The sequence below is a fragment of the Emydura macquarii genome, unplaced genomic scaffold (genome assembly GCF_026122565.2).
Source record: "Emydura macquarii macquarii isolate MOO-44397 ecotype Brisbane River unplaced genomic scaffold, CSIRO-AGI_Emac_v2 contig_1947, whole genome shotgun sequence".
Taxonomy (NCBI): Eukaryota; Metazoa; Chordata; order Testudines; family Chelidae; genus Emydura; species Emydura macquarii.
The window spans coordinates 2908723-2926093 of NW_027132084.1; the positions used below are offsets into that span (position 1 = coordinate 2908723).

Consider the following 17371-nt stretch of genomic DNA (forward strand, 5'->3'; position numbering starts at 1 on the left):
TGACTATTAGAATCAAACAACCATACTTAAATCTATAAGGAAAGATATATATATATGCAAGGAAGCAGGCTAGTCCTATAGGCTGCAAGGGGAAGGGATAGCATGTATGACGTTCTGTGAAAACCCAAACTAAACAATAACACTCCTCCTCACGTAGTTGGATTAAGCTTCCTAGTCAAGCAGTTTGTACATGGGTGGTAGGTCTGAGGAGCAAGAAAATGGAAACAAAGCTCCAAGCCTCAGTCCTTTTAAGGCTTTTTCCTCAGGGTTTATTTGGCAAATGGTCACAAAAAACAACAACAAGCAAATCATGTGACATACACTGGGCAATAATCCCCTACCTTAGCCAGCAAGAAGGAAGGAGGAATGCTCTTCCTCTTTCACTCACTGTCCCTTTTCTTTCATACTCCATCCCAAGCAGCCACAAACCCTGCAACTACAGATCCTAGTTTTAAAGGGCCCAAGAGCTGTAACTGGCACACCCAAGCCCTAAGACCCTTTGCCCTGTTTCACAGTTGTTACATTTCTAATCTGCCTCCTTACCCTTCAAATACAACAGCTAGGACTAGATATAATTTGGGCAAGTCTGCACCCAACATGCCATGGCTACTCCAGATTTTCAATACACGGCCCTGCTACTTCAGTCCTGGAGCCCCTCACATCTGCTACTGCTTACCGGGCAGAGCCATGAGCTATGCACAGCACAGCTTTGTAAACAACAAATCACGCCAGAAAATCTATCACTTTTTGGAGACATTGGCAACATTGAGTAAGATGGGAAAATACAAAGTCCAGCTCACTAAATTCATTCCTTACGAACCAAACTAGCATTGGAATTCAGATCTTCAGAGGGATAGTAACAGGCTAGAGAACTTTAACAATGGGTTAACAACTAAATGTGAACCAGTGTCTTTGTAAATGTCCTTTGGAAAAACTGTATTTTGAGGGTATAAATAACAGATTCATAGACTTATTAATAACTAGATACTATTTATTGAGAGGGGGCAATGGTGTATCATGGACAGAGTTGAGAACTCTGCCACTGACTGGTTCATGACCACAGGCAAGTCACAACCTCTGTGCTTCAGTTTCCCCATCTTTAAAATATAAGGATGTTATTATTTATAAAGCACATTAACGTCTGTGGATGAAAAGCATCATATTAGTGCTAAATGTTGTTATTATTGAGGAGGCATTCGGCATCTCACATGAGTTGGATCTCAATGCCAACAAAATTGTAACCTATACCATAAGTAACTCTATGGTTTGCACACATTCCTTCCTGAACGTCCTTAACCATATTGATTTGGTATCTCCAATGACATTGGGGTGGGTGGCTGCCAAGTCCATTCTCTTATCTCTCACTGGGTTTGGAATACATAACAGTTCACTTTCTTCTAAAATTGACTCCCTCAAAGACTGTGTGCAGCCACCCCATCCGTGAGCTATTTCTGTTCCAACCTGACACGGACAGTGACTAAAGTGCACCTCTATTGATTAAATACCCTTTTTCACTCCTGTAACAGTCCAAGGCATTTAATCAATATGGCAATGCCCTGTATCATGATCCAAAGGCACAATCTCTAGTGATCATAAACTGCCTCTAAGAAACAGAGTAAAATGATTTTATGACTTAACATCTGTTGAAATGTCCATGCACGGTTGCAACAGATACATATATTTTCCTCTACAAGCCAGTTACATAAACAGAACTAAATATCACTGTGGCACAGATGCATAGTTTCAGCTTGACAAACAAGTCCCCTTTGACATAAAGATTTCAAATACATCAAAAGGAAGCATCTTTTACAGAAGCACCTCTGTTCTAGGTACCATACATTGGCTGACGGCAACTGTAACCGAGTGAGGTCCTGCTCGTGTCTTCTGCTCTGTCTACCCAAACTGTTCAGAGATCTTTCTCTGTTAAACCCCATCACCTAGTTTATTTACATTGCTTTTCCCACCCCCTTACTGATGCATACACCTCATCATTTACAGCAGCAGTTTCGCCTCAGCCCTCTGAGCTCCTACTTGGTACTAGCCTGCCTCTCTTCCCCAGTCCTTCCTTCCTCTGCCTTCTTCTATCCTCTGCATTAACGGGCTAATTAGCTCTATAGTCGTCCCCAGCCCATTTTAATCCACGAATTAGGCACAGACAGATCCACCCCGTTTGGCGGCATTAATGTGTGTTTAAGTGATCAGAGTGCTGGCTCAGCCATTGGTCCCAGCACTCTGTCACAGCATCTCACAAACACACTGGGAGAGGGAAGAAACATGGTAATCTAACTAAGATATGTATATGGCCTCCACTATTGTGGCATCTAAGCATCTCAGGTTTTTTTTTTTTTTTGTAGTGTATTGATCTCACAGCACACCTGGGAGGAAGAGAAGTGCTGTTATCCTGAGGTGCAGCATATCAATGGAATCAATGGACATTAGGAGTCTAAATACATGTGAGGATCTGGGCAGAGAGAATAAAGCCAGGTCTACATTAAAAACTTTTGCCAGCATAGTAATATTGGTCAGGGATGTGATTTTTTGCAACATTTCTATATCAGCAAAAGCACTAGTCTCGTTTGATAGTAGATATTTAATCTTCTGCTCATAGACCTGGATAAATAATGCTGTAAAGTGATGGCAGACAATGATAACTCAATGATGGCAGCTGTTCTAAAGGACAGCACCCCAGAGCAGATCAGCATGTTAGCTTTTCCCACCCAGGACATGGTGCAATAAGAGGCACATGTGGCCGTCACTCCCTAAAAGCACCGTGTGCTTGGAAGAAATTTTAACTAGAGACTTAATAAATTAGAATGACAAGGTAGATGAGGTAATAGCTTCAACTGGACCAACTTCTGTTGGTGGAAGGTAGAATCTTTCAAGCTACAAAGAGCTCTTCTTCATGTCTGGGAAAGGAAATCGGAATGTCTGACTTAAATACAAACTGGGACAAACTTCTTCTTTCATATGGCTTGCCTAGGTAGCAAGAATGACAAATTTATATCTAGATTTGATAGCCAGCACATTGCTGCAGCACTGAGCTGATGAATGTCCTTCAGGTCCCTGGTGAAAGAACGAAGGGGGCATTTAGACATGATGTGCTCCATTGTTTGTGATTGGTGACCACAGTCACATACAGGTATTTGCCTCATTTTACATTTAAAGAGGGTTTGTTCACATCTCCCATGAGATGTCCTGATGTGATTCAATCTGCACCAGTCTTTCTGACATCACTCAAAACTGGGTGGTTCCTTGGCAGGGTCAATGATGAGCTGTTTGTTTTGAGTGGTCAAAATTCCCTATTTGGCTCTCCATTGAGCCTCAGCATCAAAGTTGAGTGTAAGGGTCTTGATGTGGTTCCACAGAGTGTTGGGGGGGTTTAATCTTGTCTTTAGAGGGTTCTGCAGGCCATCATGCAACAGGATCCTCATATTTGCATTGACATGATTAAGCAAGCAAGATGTCTGGGCAGCTCTTCTAATCTGTGGAGACTGAATGTGTGATAGGACCAGGAACCAATTGATTGGGGTTGATTTGAGTGTCCCTGACACGACGCACATGCCATTATTGAGTTGAATATCAAGAAGTTTAGTTTGACTGCTGTGAAACCAAACTGGTGCACAGTATTAAACTGCACAATGTACCAAGGCAACTGTTGCGGTTCGTAGGGTCCATGGACTGGAGCCCCATGATGTTTCCTAATAAGCACGTCACAAGACCTGAGCTTATCACAGGTGTTCTCAAGGTGTTGTCGGAATGTCAAATTCTGGTCCAGTTTAACACCAAGATAATTTGAGTTAACCTCATGGCTGACACTCTCACTGTGGAACTGCACAACAAGTTTGGTATTAGCCGTTTTATTGTTCAGATGGAAAGCGGTCACCATGGTTTTTTTTGGGTTAGGCCTAAGTTTCCAGCGTTGGAAATAATCGGCCATTGTGCTAAGATCTCGGGTTAGGGTGTAGTTGATGGTATGGAGGCTTGTGTGCTGAGCAGCTAAGACAAACTGAAATAAATGGTACTTTACTATTGCACAAGGTGCATTGTAGGAGCTGATAAAGTAGTAAGGTGCTCATCTCACACTGACCATCAATAAAGGCCAAGGGCATTGGCATCTAAATCCCATAGCTGCTTTTGAAAATCACACTGAAAGGCTACAAGATGTAATCACTGGAAGAGCAATTCAGCTACAGTGTGGACATAGCTAATTTCAATTATAGCTGACTGTTTGCAAATATGATGTGAGTGCTGACCCCTACATGTGGCATAAGATACCCAGGTCCAATATGTAGGTAAACTTCACATCTATACTTAACATGTCTATGAAGTTCCAGTGACCCAGAGCAACGCAGAACACTCTAGTTTGTAGGATCATATGTAAAATAGCACGTGATGCCCTATTCATTTCCTTTCCCTTCTATGACCTGGTCAGTTTGATCTCTGCTGGTGTCACACTCACACTCAAGAACAGATCAGATGTATAGATCTGTATGGATCAAGGATAGATCAGATGTATCCATGTGGTGTGAGATCCATATAAGATTGGGGCCCAATGGAACCTTCTAGGGCCATTAGAGTCTTTGAAATTTTCCCCAAAACTGTCAATAAAGCTACCGAAGAAACAATGTGTATTCAACTCAATGGTTCTCTATCATATCACAACGCCATTCTGAAAGAGAAAAAAAGGGGCTAGGACCATCTGCTCATAGTCCCATCTAGCCAAAAATAAATGGATGTTGGTCCTAATGCTTCTTCATCTATTTGTGGCTTCAAGATTGAGAACTCCAGGGTAAAGGAATTAGGAGTGAGACTTGCTCTAGGGCATGGCATGCTAGACTGTCTTTACTGAGGTTAATTCTGCCCTGTGTGGAGAAAAAAGATTGTCCCATGGGTCCACTGCTTACCTTGGAGGACAGGGCTCCATTACCAGCTCTGCCAGAGGCTTCCAGAGTGACTTTATGCAAGTCACTTAGTCTCCTTGTGCCTTAGTTCTCCTCTGTAAAATGGGGATAATAGCACATGCTCACCTCTCACTGTGAATATATGTTAAAGGTGTCAGGATGCTCAAATACTTGGATGATGGCCATCAAATAAGTATCTTAGATAAACAGAATTGTAAACATTTCTCCTACAGCTTTCCATAGCCTATCCAAAGGCCAATCAGGTCTGGAAAAAGATTGGCCATTGAAATGTCAAGATGGGATAAATGAGGAAGGAAATATACAGAATGATGGACAGTGAGTCACTTGAGATTACTTTACACTTACCCAGTTATAATGGGGTCTGGAAAAAAAATGGCAGGTTGGAATGTTATAAAGCTGAAATATGACCTCAAATTCAGTAACACTTTACTTGGAATGGCCTTATCCTCCCACCCCCTTAAATGTTTTGTAATGACTCAAAGATTTTTTCCACTGCTTCCAAGCATCTGACTTCTCTGTATTTATTCAACATGGAACAGATTGATTTAAATCTTTGCCCAGGGTTATTTTTTCTACTTTGCATTAATTTTAACACATAAGAGAAGGTCATATAGTGAAAGAGTGTCCTGTTCGGGACAGCAATAATAGCTGAGCTACAGGGGAGGAAATACACGTAGATTTTAAGGGATTCTTTAAATATAGAAATGCTTTCCCTTTACTGGGGAGGGGGAAAACAATTAAATTTACATTTCTCAGAAGCACTGCAAGGATGGTTTATAATGCCATTAAAGTGAGAATCCATAAAAACCTGATCAACTAAATGGCATTTGCAAGAGCCCGGTTTGCAAAAGAGCACTGACTTGTTAAGGGCCATTGTAAACTTTAATGCTATCCAATTTCTGATAATTTAATCTGATGTGCTTGAAAATTAAGTGTAAGCACTTTTTTGTTCTTGCTAGTCACACTGGGACCAAATTCTGCTTTCATTTTCCCGATGGTAAATTCAGAGTAACTATTGGTTTCAATACTGACTCAAGATTTACATTTGGGGAAATTAATGCAATGAATGCAAGTCATCTCTCCAAACCCTAACCCAAGCAAATCAGCTTCACTTGACCACAGGATGGGGACTGACAACAGCAAATAATTCTCCTTCTAATAAGGCAGAAGCAGAAATTCTTCCTGGCTTTTCTTTGTCTGGGGTATTACCCGTGGGAAGAAGAGTTTGGTTAGAAATAGATACCTTGTTTCTTTAATTAAAGCCCAAAAAAGAAAATGAGAAAAAGGAGACATAAATATGGAACTCTTCGGAGGAGGAAAAAAATGCTCAAGGACAGAAAATAATTGTTTTAATCCTATTAAGAAGATGATTAATAAAATGGAAAGAAAACGAGATTTCAATTAGGTTATGTTTAAACCTGTTTCACTTACAATCCATTTCTCGCTCCTGGAGTTCTCATTTGCATTACTTTTGACTTCCCTGGTAATGGTCCCTTTCACTTCAGCCTAAAGGACTTGCAGATGCAAAACTGGGGCACAAACGCATGTCCCACCATATCCGCTTTCAAGCATTATTCCTTTATGAGCAACAGGGTTTAGGGGGATTTAACCAATCTGTAAACTTCTCCTTGGGCAACCTGCTCTCTCTCATTCGCTGCATACCACCCCCTCCTTTCTCCCAATCACCTTTGGGGTTAGATCCCACCAAGGGCTGAGCACCTTCAATCCCCATTGGTAGTTGAGGAGAGAGAACACTCATGTGACAAAGAGTGACTGGATTGACAGTACAAAGTAACTGGGTGAGTAGCTGGAGTCCTGTGCTAACCTGAGTGGTAGCCTGTACTCCCTGATGGGCCAACCAATTCCAGGTAAAAACACCACTGCACTAAAGTTCAGTGTATGTGTTTGGATGGGACCCAAGTCAGGGCATCACTCAAGTTATCACTCGAGTCAATGCTGCAGTGAAGACAAGTCCTCTGTCTCCTGCTGGAAACCAAGCCTTTAGCTCAGGGAACCTACTAGTTCCCCAGGCCCAGAGACTACATCATTGAATGTAAGTGGGGGAATTAGTTCACTAAATCAGCTGGGACCTGTGCTTTGGTATTACAGGATGTCCCTCAACTTTTCTCTTTTCTGTGTTTGGGAAGAGAAAGAAGGACTTTACGAGGCCAAAATAAACAGCACTTGGCAATCCAAGTGAGTGTACATGAATCTATGCTACACATAAGGTGGGCTGTCGCATGCTGATTGCCAAGAGAAAATAACTGGCATATGACCACCATAAAGGAAAGGCAGTGGGTGCTTGTATGGCTCAGTGAACTATCCCAAAAGGTCTCACGGGGGGTTGTTTCAGCCCATTATACAGCGACATGGCAAAATTCTAAGCTGAGGCTAAATTTCTTTAAAGTTGAGGTTTGTTTGGATCTGGCAGGTTGTTTCAGATCTGTGAACTGGTAGAATGATACAGCAGAACAAAACAGAGAGGCAATCAGGAAGGGTCTTCTCCACAAGGAATAGGGCTTAGGACAAGAAAGCAACATAAATTAGCAAAAAAAGTAAATGGTGCAGCCCATAGGACTATCCTGCTTGCTTGAATATATATCTTTTCTTATGGATTTAATTGCTTGTTTTATTACAATAGGTTTATAGATTTGTTTTAGAGTATTATGGCTGTAACTCAAGAAACCTACTGGCCACATCCTGTATGATGACCTAAGGCAAATTAGCATACATATTCGGGATCTTTAACAAAGATAAGTGATGATGAGCTAAAGCATAAAGTATCTATACACTTGTGAACTTTATTCTAGATAATTGAGGATGGGTTACAGTAGGGGGCTACTTAAATTCATGCCCTCTATAAACTTAACAGGTCGACCACAAAGAACATGGAATTAACTGGTTAGGCCAGAAATAACAGAGGTGAGAATGAGCTAATGGTCCTTTATAGATATGACTATGTCATTAATACAAACATGCCAGCCTACAGAGTAAGTATATCCTGATATTTTGTGGGTGAGGAAGTTAAGTTTGGACATGGAAGGAGGGCACACAGTGCTCAGGTTATAAGAGGGGCAACCCACCGTGTTAAGTTAGTAGCTCTTAGATCTATCTACAGTTTTTCTTAGTCTTAGTTCTATCTCTCTCTCTCTAGTTCTCCACTGTTTCTAGTTTTATAGTTCTTATTTCTTTAGTTAATTAAGTCAAACTCTAAGTTAGGTTCCATAGTCTTTCGATAGCTTTTAGCTCTCTAGCTTCTAAGCTCTTCATCTCCCACTCGAGAATAGAGGAACCTGAACCATTGGGCTCTTTTGGCATGCGAGATGCAAGGCTGGTCCTTTGACTCTTGCCACCAGGTTATCAAGGAAGGGTGTGAGTATGTTAAACTAAAAAGCTTTATACTATATAATACCACATGTATCTCTAGAATAATATTATTGCCTTTGCAATTCTGATTGATTATTTTTCCATTTGATTATTACTCCATTTTAACTCAATAAAAGTCTTTAAGGCTATATTTTGTTCTTAGTGTAAATGTCCTTGTCATATATCCCAAAGGTCCTTGCAAAACTCTACGTAGCCTGATTCTAGGACAAGAACCGTATCATTTTCTGATCAGAGCAACTGGCGAGCCCAACCCATATTATACAAACAATGGTATTTGCCTCCTAATTTTAGGCAACAATAGAAAACTTTGGATTCAATCCAATACTCTGATCCAGGGTGTGGAGCTCCCCCTCTCTCACTCAATCAGTCACTTTACAGCCATTCCCCTAAGCACCTGTACAAGGAGAGGGAGGAGCTGAGCTTGATCTAACTCCTTGTTCATCAGGAACAGATAATGACCCTGCACTGGGCCCATCTCCAAATTAGAACAGGCATTTCTGAGCCTCCATCTGGGAGGGAGCAGTCTGTCTGGTATTAGTGGTATGGCCTGTTTCATGGGCCGCATGGGAAATGGCAGACTACTATAAGCCGCTTTCTTCCTCTTTTAGAATGGGATTTCCAAAAGTGCAAGAGCACATTCATGTTCCCTCTAATTCTGTTAGATGTAAATCCCAACCTTAATATGGATCTAAACACCAGGAGAACTTTAGTGTGTAAAAATTAGGGCTGTGTCCCGGGCTTGGATATGAGAAACAGGCTTCAGGATTGAAGTGGGTAACGGGATTTCCTTCTCACTGAGTATTACAAACAGACAAATTTTGGTATCAATTCATCATGTTCATTCCCCAATCTGAAGTAGATCTGAGTGGAAAACCAAGCGAGGAAAACAGCTTTTCACCCTGAAAAGCAATTTTCTGCGTGGCCAGAAAAACTATGTAAGACGTGATCCCAGGAGACCTCACAGACCTGGGACTGGGGGGAAAAAAATGAACCACTGATGTGGTCTGATGGCTTAATGCTACTGGGGGAAAAATAAAACAAAAACATAGTGAGTTTCAAGAGAATATTGGGCACACATGACTATTGACAGCATCTGCAGTTATGCTACAAAGACAACAGTTATAAAGGCTCTCTCACTCTATGTGCTTCTGGGTATAAGATCACCAGCTGAGGTCAGAAAGATAACTCCTTCACAGGGAAAAAATCTGGTCATGGATGTGTGCACACAATTTTCACTGACTGGAAATTGAGTTGCACATAGGCATACACCTCAGGATAGAATTTGGTCATGGAATACTATTTTATAATTAGATACATGATAGGAGTTTATAGTGTTACATCTAATCAGTCTAATTCTGCTCACACTGGTTTTACCCCACTAAATTCAGTGCCATTACTCCTAATGTATGCCAGTGCAAGTGAGATGAGAATCAGACCCAGTATTGCATTACTATCGCTTCAACATCTGATATCGGTCATTTATGAAGACTGGCTAGCAGACTATGTGGTCTATTGGATTTTTTTCGTGTTGCAATTTATACATCTATGTAAAACTGCCATAAATAGCCTGCATTTCTCCCCTTTGATTTCCTGCCTTACATCCAAGCTTCTCTTGGTGGTGTGATTACTGGACAAACCAGATGGATTTCAGAGGGGAGGAAACCAAATTTCTAAAAGGTCTGGAAAATAAAATATGTTGACATATGGAAAGGCTCAAAAAATATCTGAAGAAAAAACAGGTTAATTGCCTATGAACTCAAAGGAATGTAAAAACGGAGACTCATTAGTTAGCGGGGTCAGAATAAGACGTGCAGGGCTAAAACTGCAGTAGAGAAAATTTAGTTTAACTCTTAGAAAAAATGCTTAGAAAAAGCTGCCGTAAGAGCACTTCAGACAATGGATCAAGCTGCCAAAGGAAAATAAAGAATCGTCTTCACTACAAGGGCTCCAACCTACTGACAGCCGTCAATCAGGCATGATGAGGAATAATAAAATCAAGCCAGCTACAAGCAACGGGGATTAGACTACATGACTTACTCGAGGGGCTTGGTCCTGAACTCCTGAAGTTAATGGGAGCAGGAGCAGACGTCAGGTCTCTTTCAGAGCAATGGGTCCTGGGAGTTGTAGTCAATACTTTTCAGCTGGCTACAGAATGACCTGTGAATGAATAGCTACAGGATCTCAGACGTCAAAGCAGATTTCCCTCAGCAGCCTAGCAAGCATCCCAAGCCAAACCAAAAAACCACCAAAAGCTAAAAAATAAAACATACCCCTCGCCTGCAACTTAGGTTGCCTGTGATAGTGGGGGACTGAACATGATGTCCCAGATCTCATCCAATCCTACGTTCTTGTGTAGCCCTGCTGCTTCTCCTCAATGTTTAGCTTTGCTAACTGGTGCATATGATACTCACATGTCCCCTGTGTACATTCTAAGTGGTAATCATTCTCATTAAAAGAGGGAATCTGTTAAGTACCGATTTAATTTTTTTTCTCCATTTTTTCAACTCCTCGTTGCTAATAACATCCTTTTAGTTTAAAATAAACGTCTCCAATGACCCAATGGTGAAAGGTGATTTTTCAGAGAAAACAAAACGAGAGGCATTTCACTGCTGTGAAAAACACTGGGTTTGCAGCCGTGGTAACAATGTCTTCTATCTATTGAAGAAGCATGGCAGGGCAATAGCTGCATTAAACTTCCCGCACCCTGCTTCCTGCCAAGGAGTGGGGGAGATGAAGGAGTATTTCAATCTCCATAGCTCCATGGAGAGACTGCTAGACTGCCATAGAGGTCCTAGTGTGGACACGGCTTACCCCAGCAAAACTGTGCTTTTGCCGGCACAGCTTATTCAACGCACACACGCTCCTAGGTGTAATAAGCCATACTGGCAAAGTGGAAGTTTTGCTGGTAAAACTTTGTCTATACTTTTGCCAGCACAGCTTATTTCAGTCCGAGGTCACTGCTCTTCACAATCTTGACCAATACAACTGTGCTGGGAAAAGGCTGTAGCATAGATGTGGCCTTAATGATAATTGCGGTGGTGGGTTTTAAGATATGGACATCTCTTCCATGAGAACTGGATTGAGACCCACTATCTCATTTCACATGGACCGGCAGGCTGCCCTCAGATGATACGAATTCTGCACCTCCACTGATTCAGACTAGAATTAAAGCAATGACCCAGGGAAGAAAGCTCTGAATTACCACTACCAATACACTGAGTCATCCAGTCATTCACACTGCTGCTTGTATTGTTTGTTTTTCAGATTTCCATTCTAAGTGACATGTTAGTATCCTACGTTCCCAATGCCAGAAGGGTCCTTGATATAAATTAGACAACCTAGGAGGCTTGTCTAAGGTCCAGCAGACTCCCAGCGCCACCCTATGGGCCACAGAGCTGCTTAGAATTGCAGCACTGCTATGTGTTGAGACCCCACCCTTTCCAACCCCAGTCTTGCCCCTGACAGGCCTGGTCAGATCAGGGGATCCTTGGAAGGCAATGCCGGGGCTGTCTTCTGAAGTGCCTTCATTGGAGGAATCCTTTCTCAGCTGGAATTGGGGCTCTTAGGTGCCCTTTTACTTGGTGAAAAGGGCCAGTGGGGGGGTGAAGATCTTGCCTTCTAGTGACGTCAGTGGGAGGATAGTTAGACGATTGCTGAGAGCTTTTGGAAATCTTACCCTACAGCTCCAGCACAGGCCACTCTACCAAGTGGAGTAGACCTATCCAGTGCGGAGGAAGAATGGTGTTACAAGCCATAAATTCAAAGGCCAGAAGGGACCACTGTGACCCTCTAGTCTCACATCCGGTATCATACAGGCCTTAGAACTTCCCCACAATAATTACTAGTTCACATACTTTAGAAAAAACATCCACTCTTGATTTTAGAATTGTCAGCGATGGAGAATCCACCATGATCTGGGAAAACTGTTCCAATGGTTAATTATTCTCGCCATTAAACATGTACATCTCATTTCCAGGAAAAGTTGTAGACTGGGAGTCAGAGGATCTGAGCATCCATTTATGATTCTGCCCCAGATTTTCTCCAGGTGTAAAACTGGAATGGCCCTTTCTCACCTGATAGGGCTGTTGTGAGGACAGATTACTTAATGCACATGAAGTGCTCAAATACTATGGCGATGAAGAGATATATTATACAGACAGACCACTGTGTCTCCAGTTTTCAGACAAAATTCTGCCATATGGATGCATGCTTGTTTTCCACTGATTGCAGTGTGGGTATGTGTTAGGGCAAAACTTGGTTCTTGGATTTCAAAAGCAATGCTGCTGATATTTTTGCTACTTATCCAAACAAAGTGCATGCTCAGGAAGTTTATGAGCTGCTTGAGAACATTCATTCAACAACCTTTTTCTTTGGTTCAGTTCTAATTAGCTTTTGATGCTAAAATACAAGGGAGGCCTGAGTGAAGTGATAAACCTATACACTCACTCTCTCTCTGTAGTCAGTGTAATCAGATAAAACGGTGGATAGATGTGGCAGGAGCACTATAATTCCTGGCAGCCACTGAGAGCATATGGTGACATTTATGGATGCATGTGGGTGTCATGCAGTACCATACCTCTAAGCCGGGCAGGCACTGCAGGCGTTTCATTACTTCTGTGTTCACGGAACTGACGAGGAAGCGAGAGATGCTCACCTGGATAAGAAGCTCCAGTGCAACTCAACTGGCTTTATTCTCATCTGTGCTGCATGGCCAAAAGTGTTTCCAAATTGAGTGTCGAAGAGAAATTAAGGAGGAAGTGAATTAAATATGCATGGTATCCAAAGCCACCAAATTTTGCCCTCTCCCCCTCCTTCACAACTGTCCTATGGGAAAACTGTTCCTCACAGCTTGATTCAGAGAATCCGATCCACGAAGCGTGCCCTGGATGGCTTTTTCCTTTCACTTCCAAAGCTTTGATCTTTCCGACAATTGAGGCAGCGGCGCTACATTACCACCAGCTGCTGAATCACTGACACAACTAAGCCCTCTCCTTACCTCAGGACCCAGAATTCAATCTGCTCCTGGATATGGCTAAAGGTTATATTTCCAGATGGGCAAAGGAGTACGTTCTCCATGCTGCCTGGAACCCTGGGCAATCTGCTGATTTACCTCTATCCTCCATCTTACAAACCCTTAGAGAGACTGCATCTTGGTTGCCATTCCTCTTTCTCTGGAGTTCATTAATTAACGTCACCCAGTCATCCGCAGAAGAGGAATCATTCCTGCGTGTCACAAGGTATTACATCATCTCAATGCCCTGGACTGACTCCACATCCCTTGTTGGCTTGTGGAATATGAGAAGCGGAGGAATCAAATCCAGGTTTCCTGAATGACAACAATAAAGCAACTGCTCTAGGCTACAAATTCAGCAGCCTCCTTGTTGAACAAGCTTCAGCAATAACAATATGAGAATCTACAGGTCAGTAGAGGTTTGAGATGTCCCTCTTATAATGCAACCTGCAAAGAACCCAAAGAGTGAATGAAATGCAGTTGTTATTCTGCATGCAAACAAACTTTACACCTGTATGATATAATAGTGGGCATAGGATAAAATTCTCAAATCGACAGACGTATTAAGGCCATGTAATGATTTCCACGTTTGAGTGCACAATAGCATGCCATTGTGAGCACAATGGAATGCTTAATAATCACGGAATTTTTTTCAGAATAATACAATTTGGTTTCTTTTATTTTGTCTTCCATTTTTTTGAAATTTAGAGAGCATTTAGGTCATGTTTTCAAGTTTTTCTCTGCAATGATAAGGACTAGAAAATAACTGTTTGGTTTAAAATGGGAGCTGAGATTCCCATGTAATCCTGTGACTCTAGAAGCCATGGATTCAAGAAAAATATTTGGATTTCACAAGGCTCAAGATAAAATCAGAAGAACTGGCAACACCGCAGTGTTGTGTCTGGGTTCACATATATTGCAACAACAATCTATCAAGGTATCTATAAAGCATCAGTCACTGCAATATCTGGGCATTAATTTCCCAAAACACTTTATAAATGTTAACGAATTAAAAATCGGTGAGATATTATCATCACTACGAAGGGCCACATACACTCTGGGGTAGAATGAGACTAAATGGTGAAGCAATAACCTCAAAGCTCCCCTGCAACATTACTTTATCCTGTTGTTACACAATATCCTTCATTCCCATCCCTGCACTTTCACATTATCCCACACACCTATAGCTGGCTGGCTCATAGTTGAAAATGCTCATTGATGTAAAACGTGTTGATTATTTTCTACAGTGATTTTTTTTTGAGGAGGGATTTTCCCTCCCTACTGTATTCTGCAGACATCCAGATTCCTCTCTCCAGGCCCTGCTCCCATGATCTAGTCCAGCATAAAGCTTCCTAACCCTCCCCTATGTGTTCCAAGGAAACGTCAGCATTTCTTTTTGCTGGCTCTCCTGGCCTCAGCTGCTGTGTTGTTCTCTAGGCAGCATGCCTCACCATCCCAGGTTTCTGGCTCCTCCCCAACTCCATGGCTACAAGTGCCAGGTCAGGTTAACCAACCCCCCCCAGGCTAACCAACCCTCCCTGCTCTATGGATGGTTGCAGAGAGCATGCCCTGTAATATTATCCACTCCCCTTTGTGGAGAAAGCTGGAGAACAAGAGACAGGTGAAGGTGGGGCTCAGCAGGGCAAGGAAACAAAACAAAATGGCTGGTGGCAGCAAAATGATTTCCAGAGGTTCTGATCACATACAGCTCCCACCAAAGCCAATGAAAAATGTACGTGCTCAACATATCTGAAAATAAGGCCAGTCCAAAATATGGATTTAGCTACCTCAACTTTAAAAAATTTAGCTGAAGCAGAATACCTTCTGGCTGCAAAGTTTTTTTGACGAGATAATTATTTTCTTGTGACAGTGTGAATATGGCCTGTACTTTACTTTCCACACTGAACCATGGGGCCTGTGGGTATGTGAATGGGAGATTTCTAAGGCACATCTAAACGCTTCAGAAAGAAAGAATAAAAGGCAGTCTTCTGTATAAGCCACAGGGGTACTGTGTTGTTGGAGATACCGTTATTTGGGCTCACTCCAGCATGGGTAATTACATTCCATCAATACAAATTCCCCTGGTTTTTCATCTGGATATGGTATGATTTTTTTTCTTCCTTTACTAAACTGTTTTCTAATGATATTGTGTGCTAGTAGAACCTGATCTAACCATCATTATGGCCACTGGGAGATTTATCCTGAAACAGTTGCTACAGTTTCACCTCCAATGAGGATGAAATTTCAGTGCTGGTAAAAGTGATCTCTACGTTTAGTTTACAGAGCAATTTGTAAAATGCTTGTGTTTCTTGGGGAAAGAAGGGCAATATCAGAAACAGAAGATTATCACAAACACATTCATTAAATTTATATACATTTTAAGTCTTTTATGTTTAATACATTACAAACGTACAATTAAATGTAAACCTCCAGCTTTTTATATAAAATGTTAATTATAATATGTAAATTTCATTTTTTGTGCACTGATTTTAAAGTGTATTACACTCCGAGGGAACTTACGTGGTTCACTGGGTGTTTTATGAATATACGAGACGGGGGAAAAAAAGGAAAGAAAATAATTTATTGTGCTATCTGTAAGATGCTTATGCTACAGAAAATAGTATAATCTTTACAGCAAGAGGGAATAAAAGAAGCAGGCTGTGCTTCTCTTTTGACACTAAGGACCCTTTACACTACTCTGCCAGCGAAAACAGACCCTAAAGTGGGTGTATATTATATTTATGCTCACTTTAAGGTCAGTTTATACTGTTAGAGGGGTTTAAAGCTGCGTGAGTGTAAACGTGAATAGGGCTACATTGTAGCCCTAATAACTGACTTAGCCAAAGTCATTCAGGGAAGGTGAATCCTTCCAAGCATCAAGTTATTTCAGATAACTGCCTTTGGATTTGCAAATGTTAAAATGGATTTTGAGATCAACAGAGGGGTTGGGGTGTGGGTTCTATAGTCAAGCACCATTTGTTTTTGAGTTAACTCTTTGCAGTAGATAAAAAAAACTGAGATTCTGGCAAGACTTTGTAATTGAACTGTGTTAATTCTCACCAAGAATTTTATTTGGTTATTTCTTTAATGGAGATTTTAGATCCATTTACCCTTTGCATGGGCAGAGAGTAGCATTATTCTTAATAAACTGCTTTGGTGCGCCCTAGCAGATTTTCACACATCCTCATGCTGGATTATGCTTTGGAAAGGAAGGAAACCAATTCAAACATAAAAACAAGAGGATGTCCAATGAACCTGAAAGGTGGCAAACTCCAAACCAATAAAGGGAAATACTTTTGTACAGTGCGTATAATTAAAAGGCTCTCATTGGTATATGATGTTGTTGATGCCAAAAACATAGCAAGATTTGAAGACGGATTGGTTATTTATCTGGATAACAAGAATATCCACAGTTATAATACTTAATGCAAACAAAAAGGCTTGGAAGGATATTAAACCTCAGGCTCTGTGGCATAAGCCATTCTCTAAATATTAGGGATCAGGATGAGATCTCCATGGGGGACAGATTATCCCACATCTGCCACTGTGGGGTTTCTTGCACCTTCCCATAAAGCATTTGGTATTAGTCTCCACTGGAGACAGGATGCTGGACTACATGGACCATGACTCTGATTTGGTACGCGGTATTGCCAACCTCAACAGTTCTCTTTCTCTGGAGCCACATTATGTTTTCAGTCTTTTCTCTGAAACCATGAGGACTAGAAATTAACAGTTTTTAAAAGGAAAACTCAGATGCTCATGTATTCCAAGAGCTAGAGCTTTCAGAAAAACATAAATATCATGAGATTCATGATAAAATTGGTGCAAGCTGGCAACACTGAAATCAGCAAACATAATCCAAATAGCGATAAAAGCTCTGTCTTGCTTCCATCAGTGTCAATGACAAATTTCTCTTTGACATCAGTGGAAGCAGAACCAGGCCCTAACTTTCTACAGCGTTAGCAATGGTTTCTTTTTTTTCTTTAAATCTGTTCCCAAAAAAGGTTCAGTAAAAGAATAATATCCGTGGGGGACAGACTCTTAAGAGTAA

At 41.4% G+C, this 17371-nt stretch overlaps 1 protein-coding gene across 1 annotated transcript in view; it reads right to left on the reverse strand.

Moving 5' to 3' along the window:
* The window catches only part of TSNARE1 (t-SNARE domain containing 1), a 565000-nt gene that overhangs the window by 179560 nt on the left and 368069 nt on the right, over positions 1 to 17371 (reverse strand). The window lies entirely within an intron of this gene.